At 43.7% G+C, this 18,275-nt stretch overlaps 1 protein-coding gene across 2 annotated transcripts in view; it reads right to left on the bottom strand.

The window, feature by feature from the left end:
* The window catches only part of LOC119384102 (FMRFamide receptor), a 915,010-nt gene extending 897,819 nt beyond the window's left edge, over positions 1 to 17,191 (bottom strand). For both annotated transcript variants that reach the window (XM_037652394.2, XM_037652395.2), the window contains exon 1: positions 16,908 to 17,191. The gene's annotated coding sequence lies outside the window, so the exon portion shown is untranslated. The remainder of the gene's footprint in view (positions 1 to 16,907) is intronic.
* Between the last annotated feature and the right edge of the window lie 1,084 nt (positions 17,192 to 18,275).

Here is an 18,275-nt window from a genome sequence, read left to right as displayed (position 1 = left end):
ACTGATGGTAATGTGGACTGCAAGGATGCGGAAGTTCTCGCGGCGAAACGGTCTAGCTCCTGAGTAATCAAGGATGCTGCCTGCATGATGTCCGTGGTTAGGTCGAGCGAGCATCCGGATGAGCTATGAGCGATGGCCGCGGAGAATACGAGCGACCCGGTACACACGGTGGCGGTTGAGATCCCGCAGTTCGATTGCGCCAAGCCGTGAAGTTGTCGCAGCAATCAGCGCGGCGATGTCCTGAATCACGGAAGCGTGGACGACACGATGAATGGAAGCGCCGTGAGATTACTGTCTAGTCGCCGAGCAAGCCTGGACACGTTCCCCGGACGGTGCTTGTAGCGCCGGCAGGTTCGCTGGTGCCGAGGTGGCTTGGACGTCGTCCCCGAACTGTGCTTCCTGCGGCGGCAGGCTTGCGGTTTGCATGCCCTAGAGACATGCGAGGCGTTCCTTGACTGTCGGCTCAGCAAGGCCGAATACTCACGAGCGCAGGCGGTGTCTGCCTTAAGACTTCGTTTTCGACGACTGCGTCATTGTAAAGAAGAATCAGACAACACCCGTTTGATAGGCTGGCTGTTTAATTTTTCTCTTCACCTGTCTCGGTCTTCGCAGTATAGCCTAGCGCGCGCCCGCGCCCCAGCGGCGCTGTCATCCTTACTATATATATATATATATATATATATATATATATATATATATATATATATATATATATATATATATATATATATATATATATATATATATATATATATATATATATATATATATATATATATAAACTAGGGGTGTGCGAATAGCGCATATTGGAGTTTCGAATTCGAATGGAATAATACCTAACTGAATAATTCGATTCGACTTTCGAATAGCTAGTATTCGAAGTTTCGAATAATTCGAGAGAACGAATATCTAAAACGCGACAAACGCCAATGGCGCAACTTGGTTAAGGTGGGGTGGCTAAAACTAACGCTAACATCGTTGCAGTAGACCTTTCGTTAAACCTTGCACCGATATTCTGGTTCAACAGCCAACGCATGTTTATTGTAAATGAGATGATGTCATTTCCGTACGTCATGGCTCCAGCAAAGGAGGCCAGGGAATAATAGTCTGGGAGGCTGTCGAACTGCTAGCGTCAAAAAATAACAAGCACACTGAGCTCAGACCATACAGCCAAGAGGTTCAAAAATACTTCAGTGAGCCCCTGATTCCACGAAAGGATGATCCCTTGAAATACTGGAAAGAGCACGGAGCTGCACTTTATCCAGGTATTGCCAAAATTGCTTTGCGATACCTTCTCATCCCTGCTGCTGAAGGTGCCCAGTGGACGCATGTTTTTAACTGCAGGAAACACCGCAAGATCGTGGCGAGAGAGCCTGAAGCCAGGTCATGTGGAGGAGCTTGTGTTTCTGCATGACAATTTGTAGCCTTTCGGTAGCAATCACTCACCGCGTTATATGCTCGAGGACATGAGCAGATTTCATGTCCTTGTTCTTTCTTTCAGTTTTCAATAAAACCCTCTGTATTCGATATTCGATTCGATATTTTTGGCCACTATTCGGCACTATTCAATTCGAATTCGATTAGAGATGAAATTTCACTATTCGCACACCCCTAATATAAACACACACGCACACATATATAACAGAGAGCCGAGCTAGTTGGTAGGTATTCATTCTAAAAAGACAGGTTGTACAAACACGGACACAAGAAAGAAGTCAGGACACCACAAACGCCGACTAACAACTCAGGAGACGCACAACGGCGGAAAAGAACGAAGGCACGAAAATTTATCCGCGCATGCCATGCAACAGGCGAACCTATCAATCCGGCACGCGTGGCGGTCTACGTGGAAGATAACTGTTAAGGTTTTTGATTTCATCTTTATGCAAGTTAATCGACGGTTGGCTCACGCATGCGCTACCACTATTCTCGATAGGCCATGCTTCAATCATCAGGCGCGTTTCTTCATTTCTATACCGGTACAACACTGCGCATTCATCGAATTTTGGCGTGCTCTTACAATCTCGACAACGTAAAGATAGATTAGACGGTGAGCCTCCTGTTAGCGATCTCTTATGTTCCAACAATCTCTGGTTAATGCATCGGCTCGTCTGTCCTACGAAGCGGCCGCAGCTGAAAGGGACCTTATAGACCCCACTCGTACAGCAATCAGTGAATTCGCTGGTGTGTTTTACGAAACAAATATCGGTCCGCTTCTTGTCTTTTACTCGCTCATTCTTCCTCTGCACAGCGGCACAAATCTTACCTAGCTCATTGGCAGCCGTGAAAACAACATTAACGCCGTATCTACTGCCTACTTTCTTTAGCCTGTGAGATACGCAATGAATGTACCTACGACACGTGTCTTCCTATCGCTTTCTGCAACCATGCTCACAATGGACTTCTTTAAACGTTCAACGACAGTGGCCACTGCATCACCAGGATACCCTACATCTAAAAGACGCGTAACCTGTGCGTTAAAGCTATCACTCATTTTGTGCTCACACGACTTGGTGAGGGCTGACTTAAGGCAAGACATGGCGAGGCCATTTTTTACAACCTTCGAGTGCTTCGACAAAAAATTTCACAGCGGTTTCGAAGATCTAGGAGAATACTTCTCCTAGATCTACTCCTAGGTTCTTCTGGAACATTAAGGAAATGTCTAGAAATTGTGTTGCATTATTCTGAGGCACCTCTTTAGTAAAGCTCAGCGCTCCTCCATTTAATTCAAATTTTTCGCTCATTGAAGTTACCACCGTTTCAAATTCTTCACCACTACAAAAAAATCAAGTATTCGTCCACATAACGAAAAACCTAATAACCGAATTACCTAAGGCGCCTTCCAAAAGTATGTCAATCTTGCTAAGGTGTAAATCACTAAGAACCGGTCCAACCTTAGAACCAATACATATCCCTGATTTCTGCACATAAACGCCTTCCTTCCAACCTATACCAGCGTCGAGTTTAAATACATGGAAAGAATTTCTAGAAATGCCCCGGTAGAAACACCACATTTATCGGTGAAAACCGTCTCGGGCCCTTCTTTGTTAATACATTCATTAAAGGGGTGGTGCCACCAAATTTGTGGCTTGCGCGTTCTTTGCTGTAAGCGTTTCCTATAGCTCCAGGAAGCATGATGCACGCACCAAAATTCATGTATTCTCGCTAAATAATTTAATATCGCTTTTTTTATTTGGACAACTTTCGGTTTCGGTTTCTGGGCGCCGAGGTTGGGCAGTGACGTAGAAGTGTAGGAGGCGTGGTCACGTGACCACACAAGGCTGTGACGCACATGACCAGGAAGCGATCGAAACTCGGCGAGTGATGTAGCAACCGATGCTTTGCCGATACTATAGTGAACTAGAATGTATTCTAGTTCACTACAGCCGGTACGTACGTTGCGGAAGTGGCGGAGGTTCGGAGGTCACTCACGTTACTACAGCAGATTTGGTGTGACGTCACTACAACTTTCGTTGCCCATCCTACAGATCTACGTCAGTGTTGGCGCGCTAGCGATGGGTTTCGATCGGGAGAATGAGCATTTAGGTACACTTTGGAAGTGAATTAAAATATATTCTAAACGTTTGCTGTGTCCGACCCTTCGTGTGGAGTGTCCTTGCATACAGAGGAAACCCACAACAGGCTTGTTATAGCCTCGAAATTTGATGGCACCACCCCTTTAACACATTTTAACAAGTCCTTATGCGGCAAAGAGTCATACAGGTCTTCAATATCCATACTAAAAGCTTTACAACAGCCGGGGTTCTCCTCTGAGAGAAACTGAACTGGCGCCTGAGAATTACGCATACGAAAAGGGTGTGAAAAACTCAAAGAGGTTAAGCAGTTTTGCAAATAACTAGATACAGCGACTTGCCAGATGCCTTGCTCTGAAACAATTGCTCGAAACGGAATCTCGTTCTTGGGTGTTTTGGCTGAAAAAACATTTCTAAAGTAAGTGATTTAGCCTTCTTGACATTGCAAGCTATTCTCTAAAGATTATGTCTGAACAAAAGGTCGACAGCACTTTGCCTACCTACCGATGGTTTAAATTTTACCGTCCTAAATTTTTTTTTTATGGCTGTTAATGCTTTTTCTGAGAATAAGCTGTCCGGTATAATTAGAAAAAACCCTTCCTTATCTGAAATTACTGGCCTGAGTTTTCGTGCCTTCTTTCCTTTCCGCCGTTGTGCGTCTCTTCAGTTGTTAGTCGGCGTTTGTGGTGTCCTGACTTCTTTCTTGTGTTTGCACGCCCTGTCTTTTTAGAATGAACACATATATACTTACATGTGTGTGTGTGTGTGTGTGTGTGTGTGTGTGTGTGTGTGTGTGTGTGTGTGTGTGTGTGTGTGTGTGTGTGTGTGTGTGTGTGTGTGTGTGTGTGTGTGTGTGTGTGTGTGTGTGTGTGTGTGTGTGTGTGTGTGTGTGTGTGTGTGTGTGTGTGTGTGTGTGTGTGTGTGTGTGTTTGTGTGTGTGTGTGAAGGATATTCTCTTGGAAAACAGCAACAGCAGACAGTTTTATTTTCGACGGAGCGAACTTGGGTATGTTGGTGTAGCATAGTGAAACACACCGCGCAAAATTACGACGGGGACACAGGAAGGAAACACACACAGCGCTGAACTTCCTGTGTCCCCGTCGTAATTTTGCGCTGCGTGTTTCATTAATTTCGACGTTTCGGCCGGTTTGCGGCCTTCATCGAGATTGGAAATTCAGTGTGTTCGTGTCCCTTTTTATGCAAAAAAGATCGAAATAAGAAAGGGAGAAAAGAAAAAAGTGCGAGAAGCACATGGTGAAAGAAAAAGGGGGGGGGGGCAGGAGAGAAAGACAGCGGCCTTGCTTTGCATCGTGAGTAGGTCGTTATAGGTGCTTTTCTGAGAAAGCTTAAAGGGGCCCTGCACCCAAGTTTCACCCACGCAGTTTTACGTTGAAACGCGTTCCTTGTATCTTTGCATAGCTGAATGTACAGATGAATGTACAGATGAATGGTATAGATGTATAGATGAATGCAAACTGAATTTTGGAGATAGACGCTCGCAAACAGAACTTATTGAACTTCCAAATTCAAAGTAAAAGCAGACCACAGAAACTGACATGCCGTTTGATATTCCGCTCACACAGCCTGGTCGTGGCTGCTTCCAATCAAAACGCGGCTTGCATTTTGCCGTACCGGAACCCTGCAGCACATGGGGGCCTTCCTGCCGCAAGCGGGCGCCGAACTGTATGACGGATTCGGTGGCGCACAATTTAGCAGACGACTCTATGTTGACAAATGGGAAGTCAAAACGCGCCGGAAACGATGAGCTGCTGCGACTGGATGAACTTTGAACGCGAGCTCCCACGAGGAAGCGACGGGCTATGCGTTCTTACGTGTTAACTGAAGCCACTAAAGGTTCCATGGACGCCGCCGAGATCGATGCCACACGAAGACCACAGCGATGAGGGCCATGCACGAATGCTGATGGATGGAATGCGGTTGAATGAGGAACGCGCGCGCACACTGTAGACCACTCCACACCACTACCGGTGCCATAGCTCCATAAAAATTGAAACTGATGCACAAATGGGTGTCTTTTTCGCAGCTCTAAGAAACAATAAACACCTCACAATTTGTAAATTGCTCATAATCAGTGCATCGCAAGCGTACGCATCATATACTATATTTTCAACCAGCAGGGTTGACTGAGCCATGCCTCACTTCCGGCAGCAGAAATCGTTGATGTATGACGCTACAGTCGGCGCGGAAACCCATTTCGGGAACAATTTAAAATATCAAACGCTTTTCTCTCGCCGTTTTCACTGGTGCCACGGCACTCATCAAGACCAGTAGCAAGCAAACGGCCGATAAGAACGACACGTGTAATTTAGGGCGTAGGACCCCTTGATGGTTGTAAACGGTCGTCTAAAAGCTCTTCGCTCGCGACTGTTATGCAGGTGGTCGGCGGCCCGCGCTTGCAGCTCGCACGTGTACGTAGAAATGGGTACGTGAAGGTCGGAGGAAGGGTGTTGAAGGTTTCCCGAAAAAAGACCACTGAAGTCGAAGGTGGCGAAGGAAGACGCGTAGTAACAGTAATGAATGAAAAAAAAAGTAGGCTATACAGTAAACACTCCTTAATTCGGATTTCACTGGACCGGAAAAAATGTCCGAATTAACCAAATGCCGAATTATCGAAAGTATCAAGAAAGCAATAAACAAATGCGTGTTACATCAATATAGTTTCATTTCCTTGATGCATACTTAAATACTGTAAAATGAGAGTAAAAGCCGCAATTGTCGTCATCCTGCGATCTCATTGCGACCACAGCGCCAGACTTAATTACACGAAAGCCCGTGCTTAATTAGCCCGAAATGTCCTCTTGACTCCTCCCTTATTACGTACCGCCATCACCATCGCGCGCACGTGACGATAGTGCCTTCTAGGGTAAAATAGACGGCAACTGACAGCTCATCCCTCAGGATATAGCAAACGAGTTTTACGCATACCGACCACGGCCGAAAGCTCTACATCATGGGTGTAAAACACGCGGCCCGCACCAGACTGTGTTCGTCCCAAATTTTAAAAAAAAATTAATAAGTATGTTTATGAGCTACACAGGCATGACAGCTCTAAAGTATTGTGTTTTCGTGAGGCACCTCGTGTGGTCACCATATGTTGAAACATAACCGCGAAATAAAAACTATATTTCAGAATCGGCGTCCAGATTTTAGCCTTTTTGGCGATCAGTATTGACATGTTGGAATCCTGCGCGCCAAATTTCCTTCAGAAACGACTCGCATACAAGAGATGGGAGAGATTTTCTTTCAAATCGTGACGTTTGCTGACGATTGTACAAACTATCCCCCCTCCCACCCTTTGTTTTACTGTCTTCCCTGTCCCGGTCCTTGCGGGACTAAATTCTGTGACTGCGGCCCGCTGGCTGAGGTGAGCTTGAGATCCCTGCTCAGCATCTTCAACAGCTTCCACCATCATTGAGTTTTGTTGTGACATAGCGCGCGCATTGCATCAAGATAAAACGAAGCTGCTGAGCGCCGGACCCGAATTGTGGACAAAACCGTGGTCCATGCGGACAGCGCGGCATCGTTTCGGTTTTCAGCGAACGCCGTTTTTGTTTGTTTGTTTTTTTTTTCCTTTTGCATCGCACATTTCCGGCGCTTCGCGCTCGGCGCACTCCGAGAGTAGTGGGAATTAACCGGGCTGAAACCACATGCGACCTATTTAACGAGAGTTTGATGCCATTAAACAATGCATATGCTGGCCGGGCCCAGGGAACACGTCCGAATTATCCGATTTGCCGAATTCACGAAGGTCGAATTAATGAGCTGCTGCAGTAATCATCATGCAATAAAATAATAGAAATACAGCGATAAGAGAGAGAGAGAAAACAATGGTTGAACAGAGAACGTGTATAATATATATATATATATATATATATATATATATATATATATATATATATATATATATATATATGTCTGACGTATGAAGGCATGGTAGGTGACGCCAAGGATGAAGAAGTGCGCGTGAATGGAATAAAAGTATGGCGTCTGAGCCACAGCACGTCTCTCATTCATAGCGTCATATATATATATATATATATATATATATATATATATATATATATATATATATATATATATATATATATATATATATATATATATATATATATATATATATATATATATATATATATATATATATATATATATATATATATATATATATATATATATATATATATATATATATATATATAAGAGAAAGTTATAGTGAAAAACATAACATTTATTCTGAGCTTTCGGCCGGGGACCGGCCTTCGTCATGGCATGCATACCTATCACTGTGCTGCGTACTTCTTAAATAAAGACATGGTATTAGGGGGGATGATCCAATGTGCATATTCGCTGCTAACAGATTTCTACAAACCGGCATTCAGCGTTAACAGACAGTTTATACAGATACACGCAGCATTTTGTGTGGTGATACAGAAACCGGAACAGCAGCGTATATTCGGAATGTGGCAAAGCAAGGTAAAAGCAAACATAAAATAGAGACAGTATATAGGGGAGTTATAACATCAGTACACTTGTGACTCAATGGAAACAAAAAAGTCTAAACAATGTTGATAAGTCGGATTCGTCTTCAGCAAAATGTACATCAGCAAACTATCAGCATCGACGTCACAATATGGTAACAAGCAGTGTGTCTGAGCGGAACGAAAACCGAAAACGAAAAACGAAAAAAGAAACAATATTTTTGACCGGAACGAACACGTAACCGAATCTTTACCTATCATATCGTTCCGGAGTGAAACTGAAATTTTTAAAATCGTTTTTCGGTTCACGAGAAAACTTGGCAATCCGGAAAAACTGAGGTCATGCAACGTGAGCAATTATGCATATCTCATGGTACAGTATTAGCGCGTACCTCAGACAGCAAATCCAAAGCAAAGACATGTTGACATTGTGCGAAAAGCGAAAACAGTGGCAACTAGAGATGTTTACATTAACACAAGTAGACTATTGCGAGCCTGTCACGCAGGCCAGCGGGGAGAGGGCATTGTCGGCGCTGAAGTTTGTTACAGCGAAAGCTGTTGTAATTCGTAAAGTCGCAATTGTTGTTGTAATTCGTAAAGTCGTAATTGACTTTTGAGAAAATAAATACTATGACTTCGAAGAGCATACTGGTTTGTACTAGTTGGTAAGAATTCGTGGCACAGTCACTTCGGTTCCTCTGAAGAACGTGGAATAGAGCGTGTTTTACCCTGTCCCACTTTTTTAAGCGGAGGGCAAGTAACTATGTCACAAATCCACTATTTCTTACGATTACCTTAAATTCAAATTTTTGCATCAAAAAACCGTTACGAAACGTTACGGAACACTTTTTAGTTCCGCAACAGAAACTGAACGGAACGTTTCGCGATGGAACGAAACTAAAACCGAAACGAAAAACATTTCGTTCCGACACCCTGGTAAGAAGTGTACGTGCGCGTTCTGGTGACCAAATTGACTTGGCTGATGTCACCAAAGATTCTATCACAGACAAATGTGTGTGCGGCAGGGTGTCGGAACGAAATGTTTTTTGTTTCGGGTTTCATTTCGTTTCATCGCAAAAAGTTCCGTTCCGTTTCTGGTCCGGAACGAATAAAAAATTGTTCCGTAACAGTTCGTAACGTTTTTTTTATGCAAAAATTTGAAGTTAAGGTAATCATATAACACATTGGATTTGTGATATAGTTACTTGCCCTCATCTTAAGAAAGTGGGACATGGGTCAAGCACGTTCTTTCCACGTTCTTCAGAGAAGTGGAAGAAACTGTACCACGAATTTCTACCAACTAGCACAAACCAGTACTATACCCTTCAATGCCATAGTATTTATTTTCTCAAAAGTCAATTACGACTTTTTTTAGCGGGCTCAATGCTTTGTGTCAAGAGAGTGAGCACGATCTCGGAAGCAGCACCTCATTGAGTGTACTCTCTGATGTGCGAGACAGCTCTTCTGATAAAAAAAATGTCAGGCCTGCGCGCAAAACGCAGCACAGCCACATTGAAAGCTGGAAGAGCGGCCTTTCTAGAGCCCGTTGTAGACTCTCTTGGGGCAACTAAACAAGCACACATGCAAGGCACCCACTACGCCATATATCATCGTAATTTTTCTGAAGTAGCGGAGCACCCACTATGCCATTTTGCGTTATTCTTCGGAGAATCTTGGCACCCGCTCCACATCTGTAAGGCATTATGTGTACTTTGTGCTGTGGCTGATGACGATGAAGAATCATGGCTGAGACCTTTGCAATAGGTTGGAAGCATTCAACGACCGACTCGATGCGCAATTCGCATTGTGTGACGCCAGGTTGTTATTTCACTCTTCTGCGACGCTGTATTACATATGTTAACACGATTCCTTGCCGGACATGACGCCTGTATAGCGTATTTTTACGAAGGAGTTACAAGCACCAGCGTGACACTGTGGTGAAATATTCGACTGCCACGCAGAGGGCGCGGGTTGAAATCCTCCGATCCTAGAAATTTGTTTCTAATTTCATTTATTTTTCTTATTTCGTGCGATAGTGGTTACGGACACGGGCGTCGGCGGATAAATATGGCCCCAAAATCGGCGCCAAAATCTCCTAACAGCTTTCGCTGTAACAAACTTCAGCGCCGAGAATGCCCTCTCCACTTTGGCCTGCGTGACAGGCTCGCAAAAGTCCACTTGCGTTAATATAAACATCTGTAGCTGCCACTGTTTTCGTTTTTCGCACAATGTCAACATATCTTTCCTTTGGAATTGCTGTCTGAGGTACGCGCTAATAGTGTACCTTGAGATATGCATAACTCCTGTGAAGTGCCGAGGAAACTAAGCGCACTCCCATGCGTTGCCCAAACTTTCTCAGCTGGCTAGGTTGACGTGTGCTGCTAGACACAAGAGGCAACTGTGCAAAACAAAGCACAGAACTTCCTTTGTCAATTGCATTGACAATGTAGTCTACGAAATCCCGCTTTCATGCGGCGCCTGTTATATTGGACAAACCGGAAGATGTCTTAACGACAGACTGCGTGAGCATGCGTGCAACGTTCGCAATGGCAACTATGGTTTTCTGGCCCAACATGTCAGCATGTGTGGATGCGAAGTTCAATTTGATACCACAGTTGTGGTTGATATGCACAAAGATGAGCGTACAAGGATTGTCATTGAGGCTGAAAACATAGCGCGTGGCGGCTCACCTTGCGTGAGCAAACCGTCAATAGCTGTCTGATAGGGACCTTGAGTTTCTTGACAGTGGCAGATGCCGTAGGTGTTAGGGAATTGCTGTATGGTAAAGTGGGCTTTGGAAAAGATTTTATCACTCTTGTTATGGTTTGTTTGTGGTGTGCTATTATCGAATGTGCTTACGAAACATTTATCTGTCAGTATATATGTGTCTCATTTTCCCATTAAACTTTCAGTTTGTAGTAAGCGCCTGTCTGTGTGTTATTAAGTCCTTGTCTACGTTCAGCGCTCGCATTTCAAGCAAGCTAGTGGTTATGGCGCTCGACTGCTGGCCCGAAGGTCGCGGGATCGAATCCCGGCCGCGGCGGCTGCATTTTCGAGGGAGGCGAAAATGTCTGAGGCCCGTGTAATTAGATTTAGGTGCACGTTAAAGAACCCCAGGTGGTCGAAATTTCCGGAGCCCTTCACTACGGCGTCTCTCATAATCATATCGTGGCTTTGGGACGTTAAACCCAAGATATTAATATTAGCTTTCTCTATCGTTGATAAACTGCTCGTTGAAACTCCGAACACACGCCCTTGGAACTATTACTCTGCATTAGTACGTTATAGCATAGAGTTTCCTATAATGCTTCCTAGCGGAAACTCTGGCGCACGATTGCTCAGCCACCATGGGAATGATGGGCAGTACAAGGATTTGCCTAATCTTCGTTCTTGCGGCCTCTAACGCACTTGTGGCGTTGTTTATTATTGTGTTTTGGCTTTTGTTTCAGATAATAGAATAGGTCGTTGTGAACTTCGCGACCCTATTTGAATTAGTGAGCCTAACAGATCAAGCTGGTAAAGTGTAACTGCTGAACGTTTGCTGAACTTCGTCTTGCGACAAATCGGCTGCAGTTCACACGGAGCCAAACAGGAGCTGAAACAACGAAGCCTAGAAAAATCCGTGTACTACCTATCATTCCCATGCTGGCTGATACGCCATGCGTTGAAGCTCCCATCGACGCTCGCGCTAGTCTTCCTTCTAGTGTATTGTTCGGAAACTCTATGTGTTCTACTGCCTTTTAAAGATGACGTTTGCAATCGACGCAAAACGTGTCAAAACTACACTGATGTGTTTTCGTCTGTTTATACGCTTTTCGAAGCGGTCCTTCGCATCGGTGCGGCCTGATCGCGTCATTCACCATCGGATACTTTTGTACAATTAGGCCATCGCGATGCTTAACGAAGTTTTTAGCCAAGTCTCAATTTTCGGAGCACGTGCTGTTCAAGCAAAGTGTGTGACTGTATACGGTATACTGGTCTTATATGAGTAAAATGATTGCTTTGAAAATGAGGATATCAGTGAACCTCAGTTGATTTCATATCACTTTAGTAGCTCGTTTTTCGCCACATAAGGACACTGTGACATCCAGGAAACAAGTGGATTTCTTCAAGTACGATTGTGAGAATGAAATGGACGACTGAACCTTGTTAAAATCAGCTATAAAAGTCAGGAGTTATATTTAATCATCATTAGCAGGCATATTTATTCATAATTATCAGCAAAAGCGTCAACGAAGCGAGCAGCTGCGTAGGTTTGCGTGTTGCCTTACGGACGCGCAGTAGGCCCTCCGCTGATTCGCAAAAGGAAGAATTAGGCGTAGTGGGCACTTCGCAACTTTACTTGCAGTAGGCATTGTAGGATACTTTAAAACGGCCAAATCTTCAGGCACAGACGTTCGTTTCCTTTCGGCACGGTCGAGGCATCCACGGAGAACCGAAACAAGGCTTGCAATTGAGAAGGCTATGCGCACGGGGCCTGATTACGCTAGCGCGTTCTACTCTTGAAGGCTGAAGCTCAAGCATTCTCCAAGTTTGTTTATACATTCTCTGAAGCCCAAATGTGCCCCTGGCGTAGACAAATGTCAAAGCCATATAAAGAAGTCACCGAAATTGCTGCTGGTCCCATAGCACATATTTGTAACATCATGATGACCTCTGGTACTTTTCCTGATGACATATAACTTGCCCGAGTCAGTGTGATGTACAATAACAGCGATGGCATGAACAACTTTAGGACCATCTCTGTGCTGTCAGTTTTCCCAAAAGTTGCTGAATGTGTAATTAATAGTGGTCTATATAGTCATGTTTTAGATAATAACACTTATGCAGATCAACAGTTTGAGAAAGAACAAGAATTCTTAATCAGCCCTTATATGTGTTAAGAAGAAAATGTTCGACATCTTTGAGCTTAAATTAATAACACTAGGCATATTTTTCGACCTGTGCAAGACTTTTGATTAGGTAACCCATGACAAACTAACAAGGAAGTTTAGTTATTACGGTATAAGAGGAGTTGCAATAGACGTACTCCCTACCGAATTAAATGATTGGGAAAAATTCACATATGTGAAGAATATTAAGTCAAACACAGAAATTATCTCAACAGGCGTACCGCGAGGCCTATACTTAGTCCCGTCCTATTTTTACTGTATGTCAACAAAACAGTTGACGTACACGGCAGTAAATGCATTGTGGATTGTGCTGACGACACAAATCTACTTTTTGCTGTGCAGGATTGTCAATAATGACAGTATACAGCAAGCGCTTGGTTATCTGAACTATCAATATGGCTAAGAAGAAATCTGTTGCAATGAAACTTTACTAAAACAAAATATGTACTCCTCATACCAAAAAATAAAGGCATTCACAATGAGCTTTGTTTAGAGTACCCTGGAAAGGAGATTGCTCGCGAAACAAAAATCAAGTCTCTTGTAGTTATATTTCAAGAGAATATGTTGTGATCAGAATATATCAATTATTTATTCTCTACTGTTCTATAGACACAATAAATAAATTTCGTTCTGCATTACCCGTTAGAACAGAGCTGTTATTGTACTACTCGCTTGTGTATTCTAATTTTCATTATTACACACAAATATGAGGAGAGACCACAAATGCTGGCGTAATGGAGCTTTTACTACTAAAAAAAAGCTGTACGTGCAATTTATTGTAGGTCTGTCAATGCGCGAAAGAGCATCTGTAAAACACAATCTCCCGAACGTTCTACAACAATGTGCCACGAAATTATCCACTCATATACACAAACCTGTCAGAAACGGTCAGAAGAGTTCTGAACAGCAACATCTAAATGTTAAGACATCTTAAGGTTTTGGCCATAAACTCTGTGACATCGATAGAACGCGAACAAATTATGGCCTTCAAAAACCTTCCCTTATCATACCTCGTACCTTAAATGCTCATTTACAAATTGATTTTTTAATTAGGGAACATTCAAACAGTAATCTTCCTTCAAATCTTTAAAACAGCTTGCTCTTAGGAGAAATCTAAATTAACGCAGTACTCTTGTATTCTTAATTAGGTAATCTTGTTATGAACTTTTATATGTAACCAATCCTCAACAGCTATTAATAGCAGATCTCTTAAACTACCGTTATGCATATTTTATTGGCAAGGTGTACATTGCTTTGCATTTGTTATTATTGCATATCCACTAGAAGTAGTGCCTTGATAAGATTGTATATCTGACACATTGTATAATATTGTATATTTCTGTATAATCACTGAATAACACTTGTAAAAATTTTATGCTGCAACATGCGCCTGAACTACCGAAGGAAAGTTGGGCCCTCGTCGGGTGTATGGAAACACCTCCAGCCCAATTTTCTCGGTCTGCATTGTTCTCTGTACACCGGACTAAAGCTCTGTGGCCGTCGTTACTTTGCTTACTTTTCGCCAACCTCGAAAGTAAAGCAGGAGAAGGGAAAGCAAGCGCTTGCACTTGCCTGAGGTTCAGGTGAGCAAAAAGCGTACACGCTGCTAAGGTTGCTGCCTTCACGAAGTTCTCTCGAAACGTTGGATCCAGCTCTGTTCAAGCATTTTCTCGTCTGTTCTCAGCGCAGTGCTTTTAAATCAGCGTCTACTAAACCTCGAGATCAATAAACTCACCCATTCATTGCTGAGAAAACATGTGCGGCCGAGCGCTAGAAGCAAGACCATTAAAGAGAAAGTGAACTACATTACTACATGTTAATACATATTTTGCAAAAGAAGTTTCTTTGTAATGCAATGCGAACACCCAGTGAAGACTCTCATAATCAATACTTTTCATTCATATCAGTACAGGCCAAGCGTACGTTTTAAAATAGAAACACAAAATAATGCAAATCACATCTGACATCTCGCAAACTTGGAAGAAAAGAAAATCATTTGATACAACTCGAAAACTGGTTGGCGCCCACAGCACGTATAAATGCAGAGCCCCTCAAATATACACTCCCCTCCCTCCTAAACGCGTACACATGTGAAAAGTTTTGCCTGTTTACCTACACCCATGAGAACCTCGTTCCATATATCAGAATGTACCACAAGATATATTTTAGGTATGGTCAAAACTAAATAGACTGTTATTGCGTTCCCTGCATTTGTACTATTTTCAGTACTTCTGCATTTGTGCTCTTACACTACTACATGACACATGATGGTCTCAGATATGCATAATTATGTTTTGTTTGCGCAGCGCGTTAAAAGTGTGGATAAGACTCTGCTTGCTTCTTCCTTGTCTGTTTTGTTAAGCAGTTTTTCTGGTTACATAAAACCGCATGTGTGCGATGATTCGCTTTTGAACTGCGGGTCGCGGTTTTCTTGCATTGAAAGGCTGCGGCTGAGTCAAGTTGTTCTTGACGGCTTTTTCTGCGGCTCCCTGTCCCGGTATTCCTTCAGTGAGTGAGTAAAAGCTATATTGAACATGTGCGGCGGCACTGACGCAGAATATAAATACTTCTTCTTTTTCTACTCAATATTATCATTATTATTATTAAAAGAATAAAACTTAGTTGAACACAACCTTAACTATAACAGGCTCTTCTTAACTTTGCCAGTTATGTTTTTTCTGGGCTGCGCTTCAGCCACAGGGAAAGTTTTTCGGCACTTTTCAATGTTACTAGGGCCACAAAACAACTGCTAAACAAAGATGTGAAGTGATCGAATTTATGTCTCCAACCTTTCAACTGATTTCGTGACCGACAATGAGATTAACTAAGAAGTCGACATGGCTCTCTTCTAACTTTATAAGCTTTTGGTGTCACCGCCGCCCTAATCGCACCTGTCAGCGGCTTTCGCAAATCACTACAGGTGCGGTCGCACTCTTTTGTGGTTAATCCAGTGCTATATATATATATATATATATATATATATATGTATGTATGTATGTATGTATGTATGTATGTATGTATGTATGTATGTATGTATGTATGTATGTATGTATGTATATATACATATATGTGTGTGTGTGTGTGTGTGTGTGTGTGTGTGTGTGTGTGTGTGTGTGTGTGTGTGTGTGTGTGTGTGTGTGTGTGTGTGTGTGTGTGTGTGTGTGTGTGTGTGTGTGCAAAGAGAGGGGGAGAGAGAGCATGACCGACAGATAAGTGCAAGGTACAGGCCGGACTGCCCACACATATTTTTGTCCACATCCTTCCCTCAAAGTTTTCCCACTGTAGCGAAGGACAACGTCATCACGTCCAGAGGAGCATGCGCACATCGGCTGTCTGCGCAACAATACAGTCCACGGTAATAGTATTCTCGGGGAAATTCCAAAGGAAAATCCTGTGGCTATACAAGAAGGGAAACCTGGGATATTTACTGATAGTTCATTCTTGAAGAGCTTACAGCTCATGTCGTTACCTTCTTTGAACTTCGTCCTGTAGCTATAATTTGGGGCCAAAGCCTACCGGAAGCTGCACTGACTGAACATTGTGCGGAGAGGCAGTGCACAACAGAAAAAGCTAATCGGACATTCGCCCAACTCATGGGTAGACTGCATCCTCTAGGGAGGGATAGGCAGGCCCGTAGCCAGGGGGGGGGGGCGATCTGCCCCCCTCCGAAATTCTGGTGGAGGGGGGTGTTTTACCGAAAATAAGTAATAAAAATAGGTGTTTTTATAAAAAAAGTCAATGTGTTCTGCAAGTTAGCTCCCCCTCCCCCTTCCCCCCGAGAAACATTTCTGGCTGCGGGCCTGGGGACAGGTAAGCATTCAGCTAGGAATAAAGCAAGACCAGAGCGTCTTGATGGCAAACAACATCAATTCTCATTCCGTGGGATGAGCCCGACCTGTAAATCTTATGGGTGTTTTATGTAATCATAATCGAGAAGACAGTTTCTGCACGGTGAGAATAAAGTGAAAGTTTCTGACGCTTACCGTGCTGCGTTCTTTCACTTCCGTCTTCATATCCAGTTGCGGCATTATACGTTATCCATGCGTCCGCACCGGATAAGTTTTAGCTCACAAGGTGTAAAAATGACTGCACTGCTTGCACCTCTGTTTTCGTGAAGGGCACACGGCGAAACGCAGGCGGCTCACTACTGCCACTAGCCAGCATGCACGACGGCTGCTCCAAAAACGGAGGTCTCTGAATGAGCGGCGACGCACGAGGCTGGCATCCGAGGAGGAGCAAGACGGGCGCCGCGCTGCAGGTTCTGGCAGCGACTGGCGAACCACGTGCACTGACGCCGCTCAGTGTTCTAGGTGGCGTTGATCGAAACAAGGTCGTGGACGCGCACCGGCGCGGCGCGCCTTCTTATTGGTCGAGTACACCCGTGATGAAATCGGTGACGTAAGAGCACTGGCGCGCGCGCACTAGGGAGTCGCGCCAAGAGCGACAGTCGGCAGAGGCAAGCGGCCGCTCGCCGTTCAGAGCGGAGAACCCGCTGGCACCCTCGGGAGCAAGCTCTTCCCGAGAAACTCCGTCAGAGCAAATTAGTACCAGGCCTCGAAATTCGAGACATTTATGCATTCTCGCAAAAATTAGGTGTTCGAATCCGTTCGAGGCAGTTTCACATGGCGCAAAAGCAGAGATTTTATTTGTTCAGTATTATGGGCTTTTTCAGGCCCATGCAGGAGGCGGCGTACCAAATAAAGAGGACTTCATTAGGAAAGAATAAAAAGGAAATCCGCAGTACAAAGGAACCGTAACAGCGAGAACAACAAAAAAAGCAATAAATGAACTGTGCATATAAATACTTCAGCGGGTGTAAAAAAGAAAAAAAAAACTTGCGTACATGTTCAAGACAAATAATATTGTAGCAATAAAAAGGTTATGCTCTAGGAACACGATATTATGAAAGACACACAGATGACAACAGTTGAACACGTGGAACAATGTGCAAGCACATCCGCGATACGTTGCTTTTGCTTTTATTTGCGCACCCACACTATTGAACCTATTGCAATGCCTCTTAATGAGATTCCAGCAGCGACAAAAATGAATCAAGTGATTCAACACTGACGGCGTCATTCGGCATCTCTTTAACTGAAGTAAAGAAGAATACTCTAACGTGCTACAACAACGTGACAGGAATGGGCGTATGCATTCCTGGTTGTTAGTTCTGATGGAGTGACGGTCCGGAGCTTTTAGGTATTCGTCCTTATTTATAATCACTAAGTTCTGTGAAAGAAGGAAAAGAAACTTGAGGCAGTCCACTTGTCGTCGGCCAGCGAGAGACCTCCGAGAGCCACTCAAAAATAATCGCAATCGCGCTCGTTCCAACGGTAAGCGACGGGCGACCA

Source organism: Rhipicephalus sanguineus, chromosome 2, assembly GCF_013339695.2.
Source record: "Rhipicephalus sanguineus isolate Rsan-2018 chromosome 2, BIME_Rsan_1.4, whole genome shotgun sequence".
Classification (NCBI taxonomy): Eukaryota; Metazoa; Arthropoda; class Arachnida; order Ixodida; family Ixodidae; genus Rhipicephalus; species Rhipicephalus sanguineus.
Note: the sequence above shows the minus strand (reverse complement) of the source record. Positions and strands in the feature narration are given on the sequence as shown.